Below are 6,080 nucleotides of genomic sequence, written 5' to 3' on the forward strand. Positions count from 1 at the left end.
GGGCGGGGCTGTGCGGGGCTCGAGCCGCCCCTTGGTGGCCCGGGGCGGGGCCTTCGGAGGCCTCGGAGCCCGCCGCAGTGAGCGCCCTACGCTGAAGGGTCGGGGCATGGCTGCGAGGGGCCTGGGGCGCCGCTTGTGCCTCTCGGTCCTGAGAGGGTGCAAGTAGGACACAAGAGAGGAGGAGCCTGCCTACCGAAGAGGGGACGAGGCCGTAGCGAGGACGCCCCCGTGGTCTGAGAGGGAGGAGGCCAGAACTGGGTGGCCCAGCGGCCTGCGAACGAACGGGAACTGCAGTGAAAATACACTACATCCCGAATGAGCAAGATTCTCTATGCCCCCACGTGGGGCAGAGGTTAACTGTGCCCCGAAGTGAGGAGATAATCGTAGTGAGGACACTCCCTCCACCGGAAGTGGAATGGAGGCCCCGGTGGCCTACCAGAAAAAGGGGACTACAGTCTCTGGACACACGTGGGGGGAAGGAGCTGTAGTCGGTGCTCTCCCGTGAGTGTAGGAAGGAAGTCGGAATTGGCCGCCTTCTTGGCCTTAAGGTGGAGGCGGTTGCAGTGAAACGCTTCCAAAGCCCAGCGTTGGGGCGGGGCTTACCCTCCGGGGTGTCGTTAATTTGAGAAGCCGGCCCCGGTAGCGTGGCGTGAGTCCGCCTCCCGGGCCTCTTAGTCCCCGAGTAGGGAGGGGGCTGCTAAGAGCATCACCTTTACGCGTCCCTTGAGAGAGAGCCTCCAGCATCGGAGGAGGAGGAGGTCCAATGGGATGTGGAGGCTGGGTGATTTTGATGGAGAGTGAACTGAGTTTCTCTTTTGAAGGCTGGAGGTGGTAGTTTTCGGCCACGTGAAGTGGGTGCGAGGGGCTTTGAGAATCTGCAGGTTCATGACGGGGATGGTCACTAGTGCAGGAGGCTTAGCTGCTAGATTGTAAGTGCATGGACTGTATGTGTGCTTCCAATGTGTGATTTATAGTGAAAAATTTGAGCTCCGGTGAGGGTTATTCTCGGTTATTCAGCCCTGAACCTGCCGAGAGTTGTATACTGAAAATAGCAGGCTCCGTAAGAGAGGTTTCTGGATTCTAAAACCCTCCTTGACTCCGGATTCCCAGAGATGACCTAATGTAAATTGGGATAGTTGGCAGGAACCATTTTATATTATTTAAGACTAGGGTGATGCCAGTCAATATAAGCTACTAACAAAAAATGATTGCAACTGAAGGTTTTGTTGAAGGAGAGACTTGTGATGAGTATTTCTTTTAGAGCTTCTTGCTTGAATGGTTATAAATGGTATAATTTTTGTAAAATGCAGTACTAGCAACATGAATTGCCTTGGACTTTGTTATCTAGTTTACATTGTTAATGCATTTCAGAGCCTTTGCAGTTGAAGAAAAATATCCTAGAAGTCTGGACGTATAGGCCGTTCCTGTTGGATTTTGTTTTTTAATTATAGAAATATAATACAAGACTGGTTGTATTTGTTTTTGAAATTTGGTAGTTTTGATAGTGTGGAGGATTCTGGATTTAGTGGAAGGAAATTGTGCTCAGGCATTTTCCAAGAATATTAAAACAATTGGGAAGAACTGTTACAGGTGGTTAAAAAAATTTATGGTAATTAATATTTGAAGAAAAATGGCGTGTTTATATAAAAGTTGAGGATGTGCTTAGTATTAATACTGGAAAAAAATGACGCAGGGAATGCATTTTTATATCATTTATATGCTTGATTATATATTGATTATTTTGTTTATGGATTGTGCTGCATAATTTCAATTTTTCTTATGTTCATATCTGTTAGGTGAAAAATGTGAAGCTTTAGAAACCATTGTGGTAGTTACTTGGAACATACTGTTATGTGCTAATACCAGAAAACTTCAGGCTTCTTTCACTTTCTTTGACATACCAAATGACTTGGTTTTTGCGTGAGTTTGGGGGTTGTTGGTACAATCTGTAGATGTGAAACTTGATTTTGTGGGCCAGTGTGTTCCAGGTGCTGAAATCCACTGACAACGTTCATGCTGTTTTTATTCCATTTTGTAGATAGTCACGCCATCATTTCAGTTGAATATTTTCTTCTGTAGATGAGGTAGGAAGAACTGTCAGTAACCGTTGCACAAAAGATGTTTTTAGATATCCCCCCCTAAAATGCAGGGACTGTCATCCATTTCTGTAATCTTCTGCCTGGCCCATAACTGCTTGATGAATATTTGTGAATAAGTGAATATTGTTAAGTGTTTTAGGTCAACTAAGAAAAATCACTCAATCTTTAGTTTTATCAGATTTTACTACCACCACACACATACATTTTGGTTTGCATAGAGTTTAGTTCATTAAGTTTAAAGCCTTAAAACCAGTAGTGAGGGTGAATGTGGTTGGCTAGGTTAGAAGAAATATTGTTTCTTTGAAGTTTAAAGCAAGTAAGATAACGAACATTTTTGTTGGCATTTGGGGGGATTGAAAAATAACTTAATATTGTAGTGTTTTTGGCAAGAGAATAAATATCTTATTTAGAAATGTCTTTTGATTTGCTGTCTTTGAATACTGACTGGAGGTTAATGGGAAAGTTGAGTAACATGCTATCAAAGGTTTATATGTCCCTCAGTATCAGAAGAATTGTTTTATTAAGAATGGTCCCAGAACCTGAAATGTGTTCCATTTGGGGATGGGGACAAAATCAAGTTGATGAAGCTGTGTTTTTTTCCATAATGCATACCATAATATGATTATGCTGCTTGTAGCATTGTGCCCATTATGATTGGTTCTCTGTTGCTCATCTCTGTGGTAAACATTTGAAGGGTGATTGTTTCTTTTGAATCTGAAGAACTTAGGTCTGCTGTACCCTGGTTCTTGTTGATCAAAGACTTACTATTGAACAAAGTTAAAATTCACTTTTGGATGTTTATTACCAAATGAAGGGTGGAAATGGTCAAGTTCTGATTTTTGCCTTGGCTTCCTGGTAAAGAGGATTGTTGTCAGACATTATCCTGCAATTCCAAGTTTCTGGAATGGCTAGTATTTAAGAAAATCTGTCTTGTCATAATAATATGCTAAACTTTTGTAGTAGCTTTTTGTAATTGTGCATACATCTGGAATTTGTAAGAAATAAAGCCATTATGTGGCTTAATTCTCAAGATAAAGTGCAAAAGTATACTAAAGCTTCTTGTCTTAGATCTTCTGAAGTACATCAATGGATTTAATGGCAAATCAAACCCATTTTCTCTTTCCGTTATGCTCTCTGAATAGGTAAAACATGTATTTTAGGTGTTTTGTTGCTTAGGATTGTTTCAGTCTTATCTTTCTAAAACTCACCAAAGTTTAAAGGTGACTGGAGTGAATTTTTAAAAGTCACTGGAGTGACTGGTATCCTACATTCAGTTGCTAGCTGACAGAACGCAGGAATAAGTAGGTTCCTGGAAAATAGTGATACTTCTATTAAATTATTGTGCCCCTTTCGTTGAAACAAAATACTTTTGTTGAAAACAGAAGTATTTGAGTTCTCAATTTCTATTTGAAGGAAGAGCCATAACACCAAGAGTTGTGAAGTTCTGGCTGCTAACCTGAGCTTTCTGTGTACTTTCCTTTGGCATGGGGTGAGATGTATCTTCCCTTGTGCTGAAATAGAAAAGATTAACAAATTTATGACTAGATTGATTTTGTACTTTAAATTGAATGAGTTGAACTAGGGATTTGCTGAATTCAGCTGGGCCTTTCACCTTTTCTCCTTGTTTAGTAATTTCTGGCAACCCTGTAAACATTTTAGGGAGTAGACCTAGAATGTTTTCTTTGGGCTTAACTGGCTGACCCCGAACTTGTTCCTCTCCAGTGGACATATGGTACCTTCTTGGATCTGGAAGGAAAGGGGCTGAGGAACCTGTTTCCCTTACCTTCAGGCCATGCGTCCTGGCCCCACACCAGACCTTTTGAATTGGAATCTTCAGTAGGAGTCATCACAAGTGTTTAACTAAAAAATTACCCTGATTCTGAGGCTCATAGAGTTAAACTTGTACATTTAGAAAAAAAATATTGCAATAATTCATGCTCTTCTCTGTTGAGTGTAAACTTTATGTAAAGCAAGCTTTTTTCTGTTTTACATTTCCCTTTGTGACCCGTTAGATAAACTACTAGATGTGGTTGTTTTTAAATGAAGACTTAAAATTCTAGATTTAATTTAATTTAAATTCTAGATTTAATTTAATTAATCGATCTAGAGGATCGATTGTACAACATTTAAAAGATTAACACAATGCTCTGGGCTTCTGAAGGTGTTGCTTATGACATACAGCATAGCTTTTTGTGGCAAAACAATCTCACTGTTCTTTAGTAACTTGAGTGGTTGTCCAGGTGATGTTTAGCTTGTTCTTTAGAAAAAGTTTGGAGTAATGCTAAAACGTTTGAATATGTCTTTCTGGTGATGAATATTAAGCTCAATGGTGGTATCCTGATCTTGAAAGATAGTTAAAAATAAGCATCATCATTCTAAGTAGATGTCTATGGGTAATCTTATACCTAACAGTGACAATTTTCTTCTACTCTTTTGAATATAGTTGTCTAATCATTTGGTCATATAAATTGCTTGTAAATTGTTCATAACTTCACTAGTTTGGGAGAAATTCCAGTGAAAGATGAGTGACCTGTTTTTACTTTGGAAGGACTCTTAATATGCCGGACTTTTTTTTTTTTTTTTTTTAACAAGTTTCTTGGAACCATTTTGGTGTTAGAAGAAAAAGCACTCTTCCTTAATATATTGAACTCTAGTGGTTTTAACCAGGAATTAGTCCTTATAGGCCAGACCTTTCACTTCACTTATGTTTTTTTTGTTGTTTGATTGCTATTTTGGTGCAAAGGAAAATATGTTGAACGAGTAATTGCAGTAATTTCCATGAATATCCTTGAATTGATGACTTAATTTGTCCAGGAACTGTTGCTATGTGAACTTGTGCTTTTTCATCAAAAATTTGGTGGGAACCTGAGGAAATAGGTCGCCGTTGGACTTGTGTTATGGAATTTTCTGGACTGGTTTAATCATCAAGTGATTAAAGCAATTACCAGCTGTGAAGCCGATCTTTATGACTGTTTTAGTTTTCGATTGATTCTTTCTTGGGCTAATTTATGACACATTCTTGATGTATGTAAATACATAATGCTTTGAGAGAAAGCAACTTGAAAGCAACCAAATAATAAACGTGTGGGATTTTGGTACGTCTTTTTTTTTTTTTTCCTAATACATTGTAATGATGTACTCCGGTGGTTTCAGACTCGCCCTTTAATATACAGTTCAGTGTGGCCTATGCGTGTTTTGTGTTTCCTGCATTGATTTTTGCCTCCATTTATTCTCTATTGCAGTCTAAAAGTTGGTTTTAATTGGTTGCCCACAGGATTGACTTGGCCTCTACTTCTTGTTAAGAAAATACATCTCTTGTTTTATCAGGTAAGAGATTTTGAATAGAGGGTTTATTTTTATACAAAATAAATTGAGATAGCTTATTAAATAACATGAAAGTATGTGTAATAACTAAATTGTGTTTTTTTGTTTGTAATAAGCTTATTTGAGGGATGGGAGAGGGGTGGACTGGGTGTCTTGAACAGTTGTTGCTTCCTTTGGGAGTCAATTTTCTATGGATGCATTTCTTCTGCTGAATTCCTGATTATTAGGCAGTAAGTAGCTGTTTTTTCCCCCTCAGTAGCATTCTAGACTAACTACAAATATGGGTGCTTGTTATTGGTACGGTTTTTTAATATTCCTTTGCGGAATAGGCATAGAAAATGGGTCATGTTTTAGAGTACAAATTGACTTTAGGTGGAACCTTAGTGATTGGAACCTAACTTCTTGTTAAATAACTAAGGTAGGCTCAAGCAAGATAGGTTGAAATGACTCATCTGTCAAACAGGTACTTTGTAGCAGAATAGCATATCTTACTTCACGTTCTTCAGAACCTAAAAACTCTTCCTGTTTAGATGACTTTATGAATAAATCTTGTGCACTGCTTTGGTTTACTCAGCCCTTTTCTAGATGGTAATTTGGGCAGACTTTCAATATCATGTTTTCACTTGTACCTTCCACTAAATCCCTTCCCTCAGCTGC

General features: G+C 39.1%; 1 protein-coding gene across 14 annotated transcripts in view; it reads left to right on the forward strand.

Annotated features, from left to right (window-relative positions):
- LOC116739527 (RNA-binding protein 12) overlaps positions 1 to 6,080 on the forward strand; it is a 38,563-nt gene that overhangs the window by 220 nt on the left and 32,263 nt on the right. For 5 of the 14 annotated variants that reach the window (XM_032603870.1, XM_032603879.1, XM_032603873.1 and 2 more), the window contains exon 2: positions 5,342 to 5,426. The exons of 3 other annotated variants lie outside the window; for them this stretch is intronic. The gene's annotated coding sequence lies outside the window, so the exon portion shown is untranslated. Of the gene's footprint in view, positions 1 to 12; positions 5,427 to 6,080 lie in introns of those variants that run through there. 6 more of the 14 variants (XM_032603882.1, XM_032603869.1, XM_032603875.1 and 3 more) reach the window with 2 other exon arrangements.

Source organism: Phocoena sinus, chromosome 15, assembly GCF_008692025.1.
Source record: "Phocoena sinus isolate mPhoSin1 chromosome 15, mPhoSin1.pri, whole genome shotgun sequence".
NCBI lineage: Eukaryota > Metazoa > Chordata > Mammalia > Artiodactyla > Phocoenidae > Phocoena > Phocoena sinus.